Source organism: Numida meleagris, chromosome 2 (assembly GCF_002078875.1).
Source record: "Numida meleagris isolate 19003 breed g44 Domestic line chromosome 2, NumMel1.0, whole genome shotgun sequence".
NCBI lineage: Eukaryota > Metazoa > Chordata > Aves > Galliformes > Numididae > Numida > Numida meleagris.
The window spans coordinates 97845644-97862792 of record NC_034410.1 but is presented as its reverse complement, the minus strand read 5'-3'; the positions used below and the strand labels follow the sequence as shown (position 1 = coordinate 97862792).

Sequence of the window (17149 nt, the reverse complement as noted above, 5' to 3'; positions counted from 1 at the left end):
CACTTCCCCCGCCTATGATTTTTTTGAGTTTTGATTCATTATAGTTTTCCCTCCCCAGAAATTCTTATATAGCGCTAATAAAGAATGTTTTTGACAGATACAGGTTCAGTTACTTTATTTTGGACAGAGACAGGAGGAAATGTGGTAGTAGTTACATTACAGGCATACATTTTTGTTGCTGTTAATGTCAAGGGACTTCGAAAGATTTTGAGCCTTCATCTTCTTTATCATAATTGTAGACTGCCTTATTGTTCTGGTGGAGATGGATTTAAACTCTTTGTTCATCGGATGTTTTTCATAAGACAGGAGTGGTGAACGCAAAGCGTGCATTGAAATGCAGTAATGTGCATAATTCATCTATCATCATTTAACAAATGGAAAGACTAAGACATGCTGCCATCCATCACAATTATTTAACTACACTCTAGGGTGTGTTAAATTGTATTAAACAACTTTTGACTTAACAGATTTGGAGAACTGTATTGAGCAAGTTGCATCTTCTCCTTACGGCTGCTGTACAGTGATTTACAGTTTTGACATTTGTTACAAAACATTTTGCTTGAACTAGAGATTTTTCAAAGCTGTTTTAAAAACAAACTTGCGTAGATAAGGCGTTATATGTCTAGCACATAAATAGCAGCAGCCAAACCTAAATTGGAAGCATTAGTGCCATCAGTCTGAATTGTTCTTCAGAGGTACCTACGCGTTCCCTGGGTTTGATGATGGGGGCTCAGGACCATATGGGGATGGAGTTTGCACTGTCTACAGGGCATTTTAGTTTGGGGAACCAAAAGTGCAGAACTAGAATGTAGGATTACCAAACTCTGTGTGTTCTTGGATATATTAAATCCATAAGCTGAAATTAACATAATTTTATTTCATTTTAATAATAAAATGTGATCCCCACAGATTTGCCTTGGTGTAATAGTTGAGGGTCTTTGCTGTACTTACTGTGTTGATGAGTAACTGCTGAATTAGCAGCACCTGTAAATCCATCCTATGAAATGCTTTTGTGCATTTTGCAGAAGACATATTAAGAGTTCTGTACTGCTTTCAAAAATGCATAGAAATCCTTAAGGTATTTCCAAATGCTGCAATTCTTAAGTCACCGGAAATGTTTTTAAAAGCTGCGTTGTATTTCTTTTCTCCTGAAGTGTAATACCATGACATAGAGGTAATAGTTCTAAGGCAAAGGAAAAAAATGTTGAAAAGAAGAAAAAAGAAAATGAAGTTTTTTCATCTAATTTTTCCTTTTCTCATTTTTTGTTATGAAGTTTGCTTTTTGTACAAGAGTCTAAAAAGGCTTCCATTCTTAATCCAGCCCTATTCTTCTTTTTTATTCTTTAACAGACCTTCTTAGTGCTAAGGAAGCAACACTGAGGCTGTCGGAGATGACCAGGCAATTAACTCTTCACAAGTTTTGTAAATGTTATCTCCACAGTTATTTACTGTCACCATTGATTCACCCATTTGACTCGTGCATATGTACCATCCCCAGATATTTTTGTATACTTTTATTTAACATTCTTAAAATCTTCAGTGCTTGCCTTTGCAGAGAAGCCTTTTATATGCCATCCTCACCTCCTGTATTGGTTCAGTCAACATCTGCTGATTTTCCCTTGTATAGTGCAATTTAAATCTAAAGTCATGTTTCTCGTTAGTGTATGAGAATGCATTTTCGTCATGCTCCAGCCTTTCCCTTGTCTTTCCGTCTTCACTAAAAGCTTCCTGATACCAGTTTTTGTGGATGAGCGAATTTCTACCTTTGCCATTGGCTGCAACTGCAACTTTCTTTCCCCAGTTTTTTTCCCTGACACAAAGTATCCAGCTCTCTTTATAGCTGTCTACAGGCTACCCTGCCCCATAGGCAGGAGACTTCTTCCTCAAGCCTATCTTCATTCAAAAACCACCTTCTAACCTCACATTGAGATTATGTGGAAGTAATTAGTCAACTGATTAGGATGAGGGGCAGTGAAAGGCAGCCTAAGATGATACTAATTAAGGGCTTTTGTTAAAGTAGTGAAAGATGAACAAAGATGATTAAGGAGAGATGGGCCTTAAAGGCAAGGATTTACAGTTTTTAGTAAAGGATTTGCCATCTGTGAGAACTGCTGCAGCAGTGTTAATTTGAGATGCTATCTTGAGACTCTCTTCATGTGTAACTAGGTATGGTTAGTGGCATGCCCTTCATAAAATAGCGGAGCCTTCTCCTTTACTTCATTTTTTGTTTGTTTAAGGTAGCCCTTCATAGTGACTATTGTTTCCTGTATCAAAAAGACCTGAAAATATTTCTTGTCAGTTTTGTTGAATGTTGAATGGCTCCAAGTTGTGCTGAAGATAGTGTAACATGGAGATTAGCTCACTGCAGATAGAATGCTAGAGACAGGGCATTGCCCTATGTAAACAGAAAAGTAAACAGCAAGAAAGCACATGAGAACACTCCAGTGTCTTTTCTCCGCAAGGAAGAATGCGATCAAGAGGGCAGCTGTGTGAATATGTAAAATCCACTGTCATCATGCTCTGTATCTACCTGGTTTTGCAGTATGACTTGTTAAAAGGACTGCCTATAAGTATGCCAAATTCTTATAATTTCTTCTATCTTAATATGCTTATCTTGAGGGGAAAACAAGAGTGGTAGTGTATGAGTGATGTTAGTCTTTTGAGAACCAGCACAGGTTCACAAGGAGGAAGACCTGTTTAATGAACTTAATCTCCTTCTATGACAAAGTTACCCATCTAGTTGACTTACGGAAGCCAGTTGATTTAGTCTTTTTGAATTTCAATGAATCTTTCAATAATGTTTTTCACAGTACCTTTACCTTTCTGGACAAAATAGCCAGTATATAGCTAGACAAAAACACAATAGGATGGATGAGCAGTTGGCTCATGGGTTGGGCTCAAAGGGTTATAGTAAATGGGGTAACATCAGGCTGGCAGGCAGTCACTAGGGGGGTTCTGCCCCCATTTTAGAGCCAGTTCTCTTTAATGTTTTCATTGATGATCTGGATACAGGACTTGAATATGAAGTTTGCAGATGGCACTAAACTGGGAGGAGTTGTTTACTCCCTCAGGGGTGGAGAGGCCTTGCAGAGATATCTTGGCAAATGGGAGGACTGGGCGATTACCAACAACATGAAGTTTAACAAGAGCAAGTGCCAGATGCTGCACCTGGGTTGGGGTAAACCTGGATATATGTACAGGGTGGAGGACAAGAAGCTGGAGAAGCCACCTCACTGAAAGGGATCTGGGGGATGACAAGTTAGACCTGAGATAGCAGTGTGCCCTGGCAGCCAGAAAGGCCAACCATGCCCTGGAGTGTATTAGGCCCAGCGCTGCCACTGAGTTTGGGGAGGGGTTGTACCACTCTGCTCTGCGCTGTGAGGCCTCACCTCCAGCACTGGGTGCAGTTTGGATGCCACAAAATAAAAAAGACATCTAAGAAGGATGCTTATTAGAGAACATCTTAAGGAAAGCTATTAAGATGGTGGTAAAGTGTCTACAAGGCAAGACATATGAGGAGCAGCTGAGGTCCTTGGGTATGTTCAGCCCAGAACAGAGGAGCTGAGGGGCGGCCTCATGGCGGCTGCAGCTCCTCACAGGGAGCGGAGGGGCAGCGCTGAGCTCTGCTCTCTGGTGGCAGCGACGGGGCGCGAAGGAACGGCATGGAGCTGTGTCAGGGGAGGGGCCGGTGGGGGTTAGGGAAAGGGTCTGCACCAGAGGGCGGTGGGCATAGAACAGGCTGCCTAGGGCAGCGGCCGTGGCACTGAGCTTCTGGAGTTCAAGAAGAATCTGGACAATGCTCTCAGGCATAGGGTTTAAATTTTGGGTAGTCTCTGTGGAGTCAGGAGTTGTACCTGATGGTTCTTAAGGGTCCCTTCCAACTCAAGATATTCTGTGACTGAAATACAAATCTACCACTAAACATCAGCAGAGGAGGAAAGTGACTTTACTATTAGTATTGCTTTTGCCCTTAGATAAGTCTCTAATATACATGAATTTGAAATTAGGCTAAAATACATTCCTAAAATATTGGAATGTTAATGCACAAACAAGCATAGCAGAAATAAGAGACACAAACTCTGTGTCACTCTGTATGCTTTTCTTTGCTCCTTGGTTGTTCTTATGTTTACTTGAAGATTGGGGAGGAAAAAAAGAAGAGAAAACAAAAACTACCTAAGAGCAATGTAGAAAGTTATGTGCAGAATGTGGATTGCTTGTCTTGTAAATGAGACAATATTCTGCAGAAAGGAAATTGCAAACCTGATAAAAATACGCCTGGTCCCATCAAACTACACCAATCCCATGAAAATCTGTAATACTCTCTTCCGTTTATCTCCTGGAAGTATTTTCAGAATGTTGTGGTAGGACTGGGGGAGTCAGCTCATTTAAGAGGTTAAGAGGTCAAAGGGAAACAGAAACATATTTTCAGCATGCAGGTGACACATAGCTGGCATGGGTTGCCCAGAGAGTTTGAGGAGCCTCTGTTCTTGGCGGTGTTCTAAGCTCACCTGGACATGGTCCTGGGCAGCCTGCTCTAGGTGGCCCTGCTTGAGCCAAGGACTGGACCTGGTGACTTCCAGAGGTCCCTGCAAACCTGAACCAGCCTGTGATTTGGCAGTGTTCTCACAGCTGTGGAAAAGGAGAGGTGTATTTTGTCAACTATGGTTTAAATTTTACATCTATAAAATAAGCTTCTTAAAATGCAGAAGAACTCATAAAAAACTACACACACTAAACACTAAACTAAAATCAGTTATGAGTGTATTGCTGACTATGTTCTAACCTCCCCCCCCCCCAAAAAAAAAAAAAAAAAAGTATATATCTGGTAAAGAATATCTCCCTTCAAATTCAGAACTCTTTATAGGTTGGGAATTGCCCAGTGCTACTCTCTCTAGTGCCATTGGTAATTACTTAGTAGAATCATAAAGCTGCATGAGTACATTTGTTGCATATACTTGTTTCTCAGGCTAGTAAGACATTTATTTCCACCAATTCATAGGTGCTCACGTACAGAAGAAATCTTCATGTAGAAGTGGTAGAGGAAGAGATAATCTGAATATAATGTTATTAATTGCAGTTGCAGAATGGTTTTATCTTTGTGTTGAAGGGAAGAATAGTGAAATAAGTTATACAAATGGAGAGAAAGTGGGTGGAAGAGAGGAAAGGTGAATGGATAGCTGTGTGCATTAAAAAGAGAAGAATTGTATAGAATTGGTAAGGCAAGGCATTGAAAGAGTGAATGGAATGGCCAGGTAATAATAAGCCTGTGAAGAAAACATTAATTCAGTGCAAAGTAATAGAGTGGCTTCCTGGGAGTCAGTTATACCTTTAACTCTGTCTAATTAATGTTGATCAGCACAACGTTATGGGAAATACATATTTTTCTCAGTGTAACATGATGTCTTAGAACAATTTTGACTTTTTAAAGATATAACATTCTACACATATTAAGTATACGTGATAAAGAGTCAGCGTAGAGCAACTGTGTTTTAAAGAACTGGCTAATAGGCCTCAGTAACATAACTGTAGTCAGCAATCAGTGTGGATTATGTAGTGGTCCTCTGAGGATTAATTTTAGATCTGACAGTGTTTAACCTTTTTATTAGTTGTGAGGGAGAAGTATAAAATCATTAACGATAAAAGTATGCAGATGACAACAGGGCTAGTGCCATGGTAAGTAGTGATCAGAGGAGAGCTAAGTGATCTAGAAAGCTAGAGTGCAAGAAAGTACTGTGTGTTCTGACACAGAAAGAAAGACAGCCTAAAGAAACACTATCAAGGAAACAGTGATTGAAAGAGACCTGGCAGCTGTGCTTTTTGATGTTAGATTAGAGGTACCTGAAACAGGAGGAATACTTGACGTTATAATAATGTCTTTGAACTGCCTTATTAAGCTTATGTAGCATCACAGCTCATGAAGGACAAAGTCTTGAGGGAGTGCAGAAGGGGAACAGTGTTGAGCCACAAACTTTTTGGAAAAACACCTTTGAAATTCCTTTGTCTGCCACTGTAAACTGTTTAACAGATCAAATTTACAGGTCTGAGTCTGAAAGTACGCTATGGAGAACTGCGATTTGGTAACGGAAGGGAGCCACTGAATAGCAGACCACTAGCAAACCAAGCCTGAATGAAAGAATTGACGAACTTTTAAGGTTCTTTAAAAAAAAAAAAGAGTTCATATTGGATGTTCCTTTGATACATTACGTCCTGATGTGCTAAGGGAGTTGGCTGATCTTATTGTGAGGCTATTCTTAATGTTCTGGGAATTATTATTTGAGCAAACAATTTGAGTGACTGGGAGAGATGCCTGAGAACTAGAAAGCAAGTGTCATTCCCATGTTCAAGAAGGGCAAGAAAGAAGACCCTGGGAACTACAGGCTGGTTAGCCTCACCTTGATATCTAGGAAGTTGATCCATTGTCTAATGCTGGAAAGCATTATCAGGCATAGAAAGTTATCAAGAGCAGTCAGCATAAGTTCACCAAGGGAAATCATGCTTGACCAAAATGATAACCTTCTATGATGAAATAACTAGTTTGGTAGATGAAAGAAGAGCAGTACAGATTGTCTAACCTAGAGGTCAGTGAGACTTTTGAAACTGTAAGATTATCTTAGAGAAGTTGTTGATGTGTGGGCTAGATGAGCAGCCAGTGAGGTGGACTGAAAACTGGCCAAACACTCTCACCCAGAGGATGCTGATCAGTGGCATGAAATCTAATTCTGGAGGCCAGTAACTAGTGGCATACTCCAGGGCTCAGTACTGGCTTCAGTCCTGTTTAACATTTTTAATGATCTGGGTGATGGGACAGAGGGTACCCTCAGCATATTTGCAGATTTCAGAAATCTCAGAGGGTACACTGGGGATTGTGCTGCCATCCAGAGAGACCTTCAAAGACTGGAGAAATGGTCTTACTGAACTTCACGAGGTTCCTGTAAGGGGAAATGCAGAGTCCTGCACCTGGGGAGGAAGGAGCCCAAGCACCAGTATGTGCTTGGAGCTGACGTACTGAGGAGCAGCTTTGCAGAAAAGATTTCGAGACACCAAGTTGAATATGGGCTAATAATATGTCCTTGCCACAAAAAAAGGCTAGTGGTGCATTAAGCAGTTCTAGGGAGGTGATCCTCTAGTCTGTATTGTACCTGGAGTACTGGGTCCAGTTCTAGGCTTCCCAGTACAAGAGAGACAAGAGTTCAGCAAAGGGCCAGAAATGTGATGGCATTCTGGAGCATCTCTCCCACAAGGAGAGACTGAGAGAACTGGGGCTGTTCAGCCTGGAGAAGAGAAGGCTTGGGGGGATCTCATCGGTGTGCATAAATACTTGAAGGGAGGATGCAGAGAGGATAAAGCCAGACTCTTTTCAGCAGTGCCCAGTGCCAGGACAAGAGGCACCAACTGGAGCACAGGAGGTTCCCTCTGAGCAGCAGGCAGCACTTCTGTGCTGTGCAGGTGATGGAGCGCTGGCACAGGCTGCCCAGGGGCTGTGGGGTCTCCTCTTTGGAGATCCCTAGAAGCTGTCTGGGCACCCTGCTCTGGGTCAGTGGTCTCTCAAGTTTCTTTGATTACATACTTGTATCAGTAAGAAGTTTTTAAGCATACAGCCTTAATATATGTGTATTTATAACTTATATGTACTATATGCGCTATAAAACATGCACGCAAAAAGGATGAAGATGAAATAATCTTTTGTTGTGTTGACGGTACAAACATTTTTCTCTGTTAAAATTGTGCTATTAAGAGCATATTTTTAGTAACAACTATGTGATTCAGTTTGCTTCCTTATTTTTGAAAATCTTGGTTTAACACTTTATGCAGTAGTTTGAAGGTCTGGTTCTAAATTGATCTTATTTCCATGCTAATAATTTCAAAAATTTTTGGCCATGTTCTTGTCAGATATGATTATGTTATCGTGTTTTGCCTTGCAGTGTGACTGACAGAAGAGTTTGTACTAAGAAGAAATGTCAGCAGTGCTGTTTCCTTGTTGTTTGCTCGTGCATGCATCATTGTTATTATCTTCAGTCTTCAAGTAGTTTTTTTTTTTTTTTTTACAGGAATCTTTTTAAGCCGCTTGTTCATTTCTGGAAGTTTAGTGAAAACTAGATAGTATGATCCATAAATGTACTTAACCAGGCATGAACTGCAGTGCATTGCAGTATGTGGAAAGTGAAGGAGCAAGTGCCAGAGCCGCCCCCCTCTGCTGGGGCACGCACTCTTTGAATAGGATGCTTTGGTGCAATATATAACAGATGGCTGCCCTACACATGGATCGAGTGAGGGTGCTAGTGCCAAACTGCATGTTAAATGCTAGTAAACCTTGATTCCTTTATTTTTTTTAGATAAAACTTGAACACAGGTAGAAGTTCTAGTATTTCCAGAAACTAAAAATGTTGAGAAGGATTTTACTTTTCAGTGCCAGGTTTGAGATGATGGTGTGGTAATGATTGGACTGCTCTGTCTAAAAGTTTTTTTTTTTTTTTAAGTCTTGGAAATTGTAGATATGCTGTGGAGAAAAAGCACATGATCACACTTACTACGCTGAACTCTTATTCTAGTTAGTCTGAATAAATAACACTTTGCTTTTCCAAGTTGTTTTTGTTGTATGCTGTCACTCCTGGCTCCAAACAGAGCAGGGTGGCTACAGGATGCATGTAGGTCAGACTGGCTGAGCACAGGGGACTGCTGCACTCCGTGATCTGGCATGACAGTAGGAGAAATACCAAATTCCACCCATGAATGGAATTGAGAACTAAGACCTGAAGTGGTGCTTAAATAGATTACGAACAAGGAGAATGCAGTTAGCTCAGTAACTCTTGACATCTCTGTGATTTAAAATGACTAAAATCTGTGCTTGCGCATGTCGCTGAAAGATGTACTCTGGTTCAGGTAGAAATTAATTATTTTAAATCCTGAGGTCTGTGCTGTACGTTGGGTCAGACAGGGTGACGACAGATTAATGTAAGAATGTCTCACATCCAGCAGAAATATCCCCTTATTTGGAATGCTCTAACGTTTGACACAATTCTTAGCATAGCTAACTCAAAAATAAGGGCCAAATGTAACTTTTGTTAAGGCTTTTAAATACTTAAATAAGTTGCATTTAAATAAGAAGAAAACTGCCCCAGAAATTCAACTGTTCATTGTTTGCTCTCTAATTAATTAGAAGGTAAACTAAGAAAGATTCTTAAAAAATGTTTGTAAAAATATGTGTGCGTATAGTGTATGTAACAGGTTATCTAACATTATTAAGATACCATAATAGCAAGTGTGCTGTTTAATTATGCAGAAAACCCTTAACTATTATAATTTGTCATAACTCAGAAATACTGACCTAATCTACACTACTTGTAGACATGAGCATACACCTTTTGGGTTTATTGGATTATCCTATTCTGAAGCAGACTCTGGCAACTGAAATGGCAAGACCTTCCCAATTTAGTGATGTACTTATGTCTCACGAATGTCAGATCTTTTTCCCAAAGGGTCAGAGATAATTGCCTCAGTGATACGACCTGGGCAAAACTTCCTTTTCATCAGGCATTGAGCAGCTGAACTAGTATAGTAGGAAGCAAAAATAATTTGAATCAATGTGACAGTCTTTGGATTTGCTGATACTTGGGTTCAGCAGTCATTCATGTAGATAGAACAGTTCAGATGGAAGGGACCTTCAAAGATTGAGTTCAACTACCTGACTGCTTCAGGGCTAACCAAAAACTGAAGTATGTTATTGAGTGCGTTGTTCAAATGCTTCTGGAACACTGACAGGCATAGGGTACCAGCCACCTCTCTAGGAAGTCTGTTCCAGTGTTTGACCATCCTCGCACTAAAGAAATGTTTCCCAATGCCCAGTCTGACTTTCCCCTGCCAACTCTGTGCCATTCCCCTCCTGCCATCAGTTCCCAGGAGTAGAGCCCAGCACTTCCCTCTGTTTCCTCTCGGGACATGCCCTCCAGCCCAAAATCCAGCTTTGGTGCCCTCCTCTGTGCACTCTCAAGGATCTTCACGTTCTTTTTATATTGTGGGGCCCAGAGCTGCACACAGCATTCAAGGTGAGGCCACACCAACGGTAAATACAGCAAGAGAATCACCTCTTTTGACCAGCTGGCTGTGCTGTATTTAATGCATCACAAAATACAGTTTGCCTTCTTGATGCCAGGGACGCACTGCTGGCTCATGGCTGCTTGCACCAGTGAGCCCAGGGCCCTTCCTGCTGAGCTGCTTCCGTCAGTCGTCTCCCAGTCTGTGCTTGCCTCTGCTCCATCCCAGCTTTAGTGCTCGGCATTTTCCCGTGTTGAACTTAGTGCCACTGCTGATTGCCCAGTGCTCCAACGTATCTTGATCTGTCTCTGTAAGGCCTCTTGTCCCTCTAGGGTAGTGTCATCTGCAGGGTTGCTGAGGATGCGCTTCACTCCTGCGTCCAGATCATTGATAGGAGGTGAAGATCATTGCATATGTAAAATGGCTTCCACATTAGCAAGCATGAAGCTTTGTGTGGCCTGTATTTGTCTTTTTGTTGCAATACAGCATTTAAGCGAGTGTTGTACCTACCTAATCCTCTTAGGAACAAGATTTTGAAGGAATTATTTTGTCTACATAGTGCAGTGGTAGTGCCCTGTTCTATGTGGGAGAGTTAGGAGTTTGCTCCTTGGCTCACATAAACTTGGGCATGTTGATGTTGCAGCACTAGTATTTTTAGCACTCTCAAATGTGGGTCTCATATTTATAAGTTGATAGGACCTTGTGAGATTGTCAGAGGTTTCTAACATTAATTATTTATTCTCCTTCTGGCAGGAGGTTATAGATGTGGTGAATGAAATAAAGTATAATTTATTGCAAGAGATAATGACTAAAAACGAGGGGAAAAAAAGCCGTAGCTAACTACACTTAAAAATAGAACGTTATTTATACCTGTAGCACAGGGAAAGCCTGTTGTGCTGCCTGAATTTAACAAGCAGACCTGGGACTCAGCTCTGGCGCTGCTAACGACTGGAGGCGTTATTGATGTGGTGAACTAATTACCCGTGTGATGAAGTTGCCTGCTGGAGATATTTGACTGCTTCATCACGATGGCACCTCCTACAGGTTAATTCATTGAGCAGTGCAGGTAAAGCCTCCAGATGGAGGTCCTGCTCTCTTTTCATCCAGACACAAAGAGTTGTACTGACAGCAGTAACTAAACAGAGATGAATATTTTCCTGAATTATTGATCAAGGAGTGAGAGTTATATCATAGAAGCAAATGGTTTGGGATGCAGCTATAGCCGTCACCGCAAGGAAAAGGGCATAAACAGTAGCTTTAAAAAGAGAAACAGAATGAGCAATAGCCTTCCTCACCTGAAGGGCCATCCCCAGATTAAATGAGGAAAATTACAGAAGAAAACCTATATGGAAAAAAAATAAGGGGGGAAGGAGAGGGTGATTCTTCAGCAAGCAGGCAGGGCAGGGGCTGCGCAGGCTTCGCTGTTTTACTTCTTTCTGTACATAAAGTTCTTCTGTGGCATTTGTTGCTCGGTGCACACGTTAAAATTCAGAACATAAATAGCTCATTTAATCGAACGATAATCTAGTTCACTTCAAGTTTTTGAGAAAGAATACGATTTGTAAGATAAGCTAATAACAATTGTCCTGTTTACTTTTCATTTGTCCTATCCATTTCTAAAATAGAATTTAAGAAATCAGTATATTCTGTCCAAAAGTGGAGCTTTTATATTTCAAGAAGAAGAAACATAAAATAGATATTAACATTCTTAGCTTTATAACAATATTTTAAGGTTGCGGAATCCCTGGTACAGCAATGTGTAGTGTTTGGGGCCTTTTTGACTGCAGTATAAATCAGGAGCCTCTGAGACCAGCAGAGGTAATAGTGCCTTTGTTCTTTACTTAAAACTGGAAGTGAGTTGTAAGTAGTCTGGATTTCTCATCCAAGCTTAATACGCTGTTATCTAACAGGATGCACTGAGTATTCTGGTACAACTGCAGAACTCATCAAGCGAATGGAAAGATTACCCATGAAATCAAGCTTCAAACTTTTATTTTCTCGCAATCAATGGGAAAATAATGCATGTTAGATTTGTAATGATATTGAGATTGACTGCTTAAATCCTTTTTAAAGTTCAAAGCTTGAAACAGATTGTGCGTACAAGCAATCCACAGTAGAGTTTTTAAGCAGGGTCTTGTGATAAAGAAGTGAAATTGGGTTTGACTGAAATGGCCCATCAGTCCCATGTGGGTTTAGCAGGAAGATTTCAGGCTCAAAAAGACAGCGCTTTAGAGAAGCATCAAGCGTTGGTTTCACATCACCTGAGATTGCTCTATGGAGTCTGTCTTCTGGGAGACATGAAGACAAGAGGCTCATTAAAAATGAGCAGCACCAGGAAGGGTGATTGAGCTTCAAGTACACTTGTGGTTTTTTAGCTTGAAGAGTTTAAAGGTGAAGATGCATTTTAAAAGCTCTACTGGCAGATGAGGAGAATGCTGTCAGCTTTCTCAATGAAATGCCTTTAGATATAGATAAATAGCATAGTGCAGTGTTTTTTTTTGACATCAGAAAAAAATAAAAAACAATAAAAAAGAACTTGCTTAGCTCAGAGTGTCCTGATGGTTAGACGAAATGGTAATTAATCTCTCAGCTATCAAAATTGAGTGTGATGAAAGAGGTTGTCTTCAGTTCTTCTGTCTGACTTCAGAGCCAATATTAACCTTCTTAAAGAATCTGGAGAAGAAATCTTGGGGATCACTTGAAGGACAATCATCTTCTCAGTGCAGTCTAGCTGTGATATCTTGAACTTTGCTTTGGGTCTGTCAACTCAGAGCTGAGGTTTTACCTGTTCCAAGACTTGGAGCTATTTTGCATTGTTTTATTTATTGAGCTTAGAAAAATGTAATGATAGTGAGCATTAAAATGAGAGATGAGCTTATTGCTGCTTGTTCTAACCAGAGACACATATGATGTACCAGGTTATGTCACCATGATGGGTACAGTTTCAGTGGTTGTACAGCAGGTAATGTAACATATCATATGTTTATTCTGTGACAGCATGAGAATTGTTTGTCACTGTCCACCTGTTTACTTAATGTTGTTATGAAAGGAATGAACAAAGTTACTTTGGCCAGCAAAGTAAAACATCACTTTTTTTCAGCCAGAGATTGTATGGGGCTTGATCTGAATGGTCTATAAAGGCCACTTCCCACCCAAAGCATTCTCTGTTTCTAAGTTTGACTTGATCTCAGTTATCAGTTCATGTGAAAAATCTGATGAAGCAACTTTTTTTTTTTTCTTGTAGTCTCATGGCATGAAAATTAGCTGAAAGCTGATTTGTTTGTGAAAACTTTTATCGCTTTTGGCAGAACTACAGACAAAAGAACAGTGGCTTCTTAACACGTTGTTTATTCTTGCCTGGATCTAAGCACATCCATTACAACGTATCACGTAATGGTTGGAGAAAAACTTTTTAGGGGAATAAATGAACTGTGCATTAATCTCTAATTAAGAATGAAGATGTTGGATTTTAGTAATTCCATAAGAAAAAAAAGGTGCTGTTTCTCAAAATTTTTAAAAGGACCATGGTGGAAATTGGAGTGTGCCAGGGCCATGTGCTTATGTCTGTATGTGTATAATGGCTGGCAGCGCTGTGGTGCTGGACTGGCCTGGGTCAGACAGCATATCCCACAGCTTTAGGGTGGATGAAGCATAACAAGGCTTCTCCTCCTGACAGACTGAAAATCTATTGCAGTGTTTCCTGAGTGGATATTAGAGAATGGTCCAGTGTGATCCCATAATCCCAGTCTTGATGATGATATGTTCTTAGAGTCTTTTCTAGTAAGGTGAAATTGTAGGAGTGGGTAGACCCTTTGTGATGGTGGATTTTGGGTGTGAGGTTTCCATTTTATACCTTTCCTCCCAGCTCCTAGCTGGAAAAAAAAATACGAACAACCAAAACCAGAAAGACACAATATCCCCACCCTGTTCCTTCCTTCCACATTGTGTTTTATTTCATCTCAGATTTTCCAATCTATACGTTTCTTTCTTGAGCGTAACCTGTGCACTTCTGCATTCATTCCCAAATGCCTTTCCCCTCCCTTCCTCTTCCTCTCCCCTGGACAAAACCTTCATGGGCAATTCCACCGTGCTGGATCTTAACAGTAAACAAAGATGTACTGAGGTGAGGTAAGCAGTTCTTACAGCTAATCAGTTTCCAAAGCGCAATTAATATGGAGCTACTGAAAGCTCACCTCTCCTGTAACGTTTCCTTTTTTTTATTGTCTAACTAAGATTAAAGAATACTTGCACATAATTTAATAAATATGGGGCTTTTTGCACTCCTAGGAGGTAGCTATAAAATAAATTAAGTGAATCCTACGATACAAAAGATACGAACATAGTGTTCAGTTGCTTTTGTTTATCTCAGGAGGTTTTTTCCACAGCCACATTGTCTTTTGAGTTTTATTTTTAAGTGTGGGAAAAGATGGTTTCTTTTTTTGGTTGTCAGTCAAAGGTTTATCTCGAAATGTTTCAGGGAGGTTAAGAAAGAGACGTCTGTGTTTTGAAGTATAATTTAGTCATGGTTGTAATAAACAGAATGCAAAACAGCATTCATTTTGATAGTGGTTTTGATCGCTTTGGGTCAGCTCCAAAGCACGCATGCATCACCTTTCTTTCTTGTGAGACCAGTATGCCCAGTGGGATCTTCTTAATAGGCTACATATGTGGCTTAAGTATATATGCTATAAATTGGCCTTCTAATTGTTCTTGAAAAGCTATTCTTAAGTACTTACTTAATATTCTGTGGAGACTTTTTCTTATAACTGAGGTTTTCTAAATATATTTTTAAACAGTCCTTTCTTTCTCCAGTCAAATGTTTGAATATGTCTTTTGGTAGACATTTTGTAATTGTTGACAGCTATGCCAGGGTTATGGTTCACGTATGTAAGCATACTTACCGATGTAAGCCATAACATAAATTAAGAAAAGTTATCAATAACATTGCAAAATTAAGCAACTTGACATTTAAAAAAAATGCCAGAAATAAGTTTACTCACTAGAGGTTAATTTGCACCCATCTTCCCATGGGCCTCATAAATATTTATTGATATAAGAACAGCACAAGCAGTGATATTTTGCCTGCACAAGATGGGTGTTAATTATTTTAGGAGCATTTTATCCAATATTTTGTCTTTTATCATTAGTGAGTTGTATTTGTTCTTCTGTCTTGGTATTTAGAATGTGATTAAATGCATATCTTCAGAGGAAATTGCTCCCTGTTTCGGGGCTTTTCTGTAAAGTGTCCAGGAATCCACGTTTTGAATTATTCTCTGTATCCATTGGGCAAGTGTCATTTTGTAGAAAGCGTTCCCTTCAGCTGAACGTGGGCAGGTTGCCAGGGGAAGTTAGAACTGACAGATATTTCTTCCACAAAATGTAAGTTTGCTGTAGTATCCTATATCACCAAAACTGAAATGTTTCTGGAGACGTTTGTGTTGATTCAGTTGCTGTCAGTTAAGTAGAAGGGGAGAGAACAATTGTAAATGTTTTATGAATGTACAGTGAGCTTTTGAAGTCTCATAAATAGCAACCTTAAATGTTTATTTGCAACTATTTTTTTTTCTGTATTGTGTCATTATCACCTGCGGTACTGTGGAAATAGGGTCTGAAATTCAGGAATCTGAAAGATCCTTACACTATCTTCTGCACACGTCTTTGTAAAATTATGTATCATTTTCCATTTGTTTCTCCTCCCTTAAGCCCAGAATTAATATCTGGCCTTCCTTAGTTGCAAAATACATCCTTCTACCTCATCGTCTTTGCTCTGGCTCATGAGAATATTTCCAGGTAATTTTCCAACTTCTGCCTTTTCCAGAACCCTTTCTGACCACACATATGCAAACCTGACAAAATGAAAATCAATGCAGTTTTAAATCAGACTAACTTTATGCAGCACGTGGGTTTTTTTAAGCTTCCTGACCACTAATCAGGTGGCAGCACTGTTTTACAGCTCTGAACACTTCCCTCTCGTACCAAGCCAGAGCTTGATGTGTTTGTGTGTGCTTAGAATCTATTCACCGAACAGACTGCAGGAAGGCCATTTTGTCTGGTTTTAAATAAGTTCTTAAAACTGTCTGTTTAGGCAGCTGTGTTTAGTTCACCTGGAGCTTTACGGGCTCCACCACTTTTTTCACAGAGGTGGACAGTTTTGTATTGGGCAATTTTTGTCTTCATCCTCTCTTTGATAAAAGTAATACAGTGAATCGGGCCCGTCGTACTTCTTTAGAGATAGCACTTTCAGTTTCTTACATTAGAAATTGTCTGCTGATTCCTACCTTTGCTTTATGCATTAGCCAGTCTGTAATTTAGACAGGCTCTTTATTTTCCACTTGAGGATTTCTTGTCCACCCTCAAAGAAGCTACTGTTTTTCTTCCAGTGCGGCAGTTTGGAACCTCGTCGCCTCATCCTCTGCTTTTCAGAATAGATTTAACTGAGTCTCTAGATGCCAGAGTCACCCCCAAATCCACAAGGGAAGATGTAAAAGCAAGCCCAACACAGCATCGCCATCATCTTCCTAAGCACAAAGTCCTGAGCCATATCTCCTGGGGCTGAAAGCTGACTCATGCACAGCTTAGTCAAGCATTAGCAGTTGTGTTTTGTGGCATTTTTCAGTTCTTTCAGTGCTGCAGGCATTCACCAAGACAGGGAGATGCTGAGGGCTGCGCTTCTCTTGGGGGCTGAGGCTACATCTGCCACACACAGAAAGTGAAGATTCAACACCTTGTAGGAGATTAATTGCCTAATAGGAGATTAATCTTTCATAATCGGAGCCCCCTCATATCCCTTGTTTGAGACACCTAGCTTTCTAATCATATTTCAAGACCCTGAATTCTGCTTCAGAGAATAGCTGCATTGGACTCTCTATGTAAACACATTTCTAGTATAAAAAATACAGAGTAAACAGAATTTAGAATACTTATGAGATAAGGAATAGTACTAATAAAAGGATTTAGTACACTCATGTTCTGAGTTCACTGAGTTCATTGTGCAGCAGAACTTGTGGCACTGTGGTAGGCCAGAAACCATAAGGTTTTTCTTTTTTCTTTTTTTTCTGGACAAAATAAAAGCCTTTGTATCTGGCACAGTAGTCGTACGCTCATAAGAATTACAAGT

At 40.1% G+C, this 17149-nt stretch overlaps 1 protein-coding gene across 12 annotated transcripts in view; it reads left to right on the top strand.

Annotated features, from left to right (window-relative positions):
* Nucleotides 1-17149, top strand: part of PTPRM (protein tyrosine phosphatase, receptor type M) — a 462428-nt gene that overhangs the window by 84590 nt on the left and 360689 nt on the right. The gene's annotated exons all lie outside the window — the stretch shown is intronic.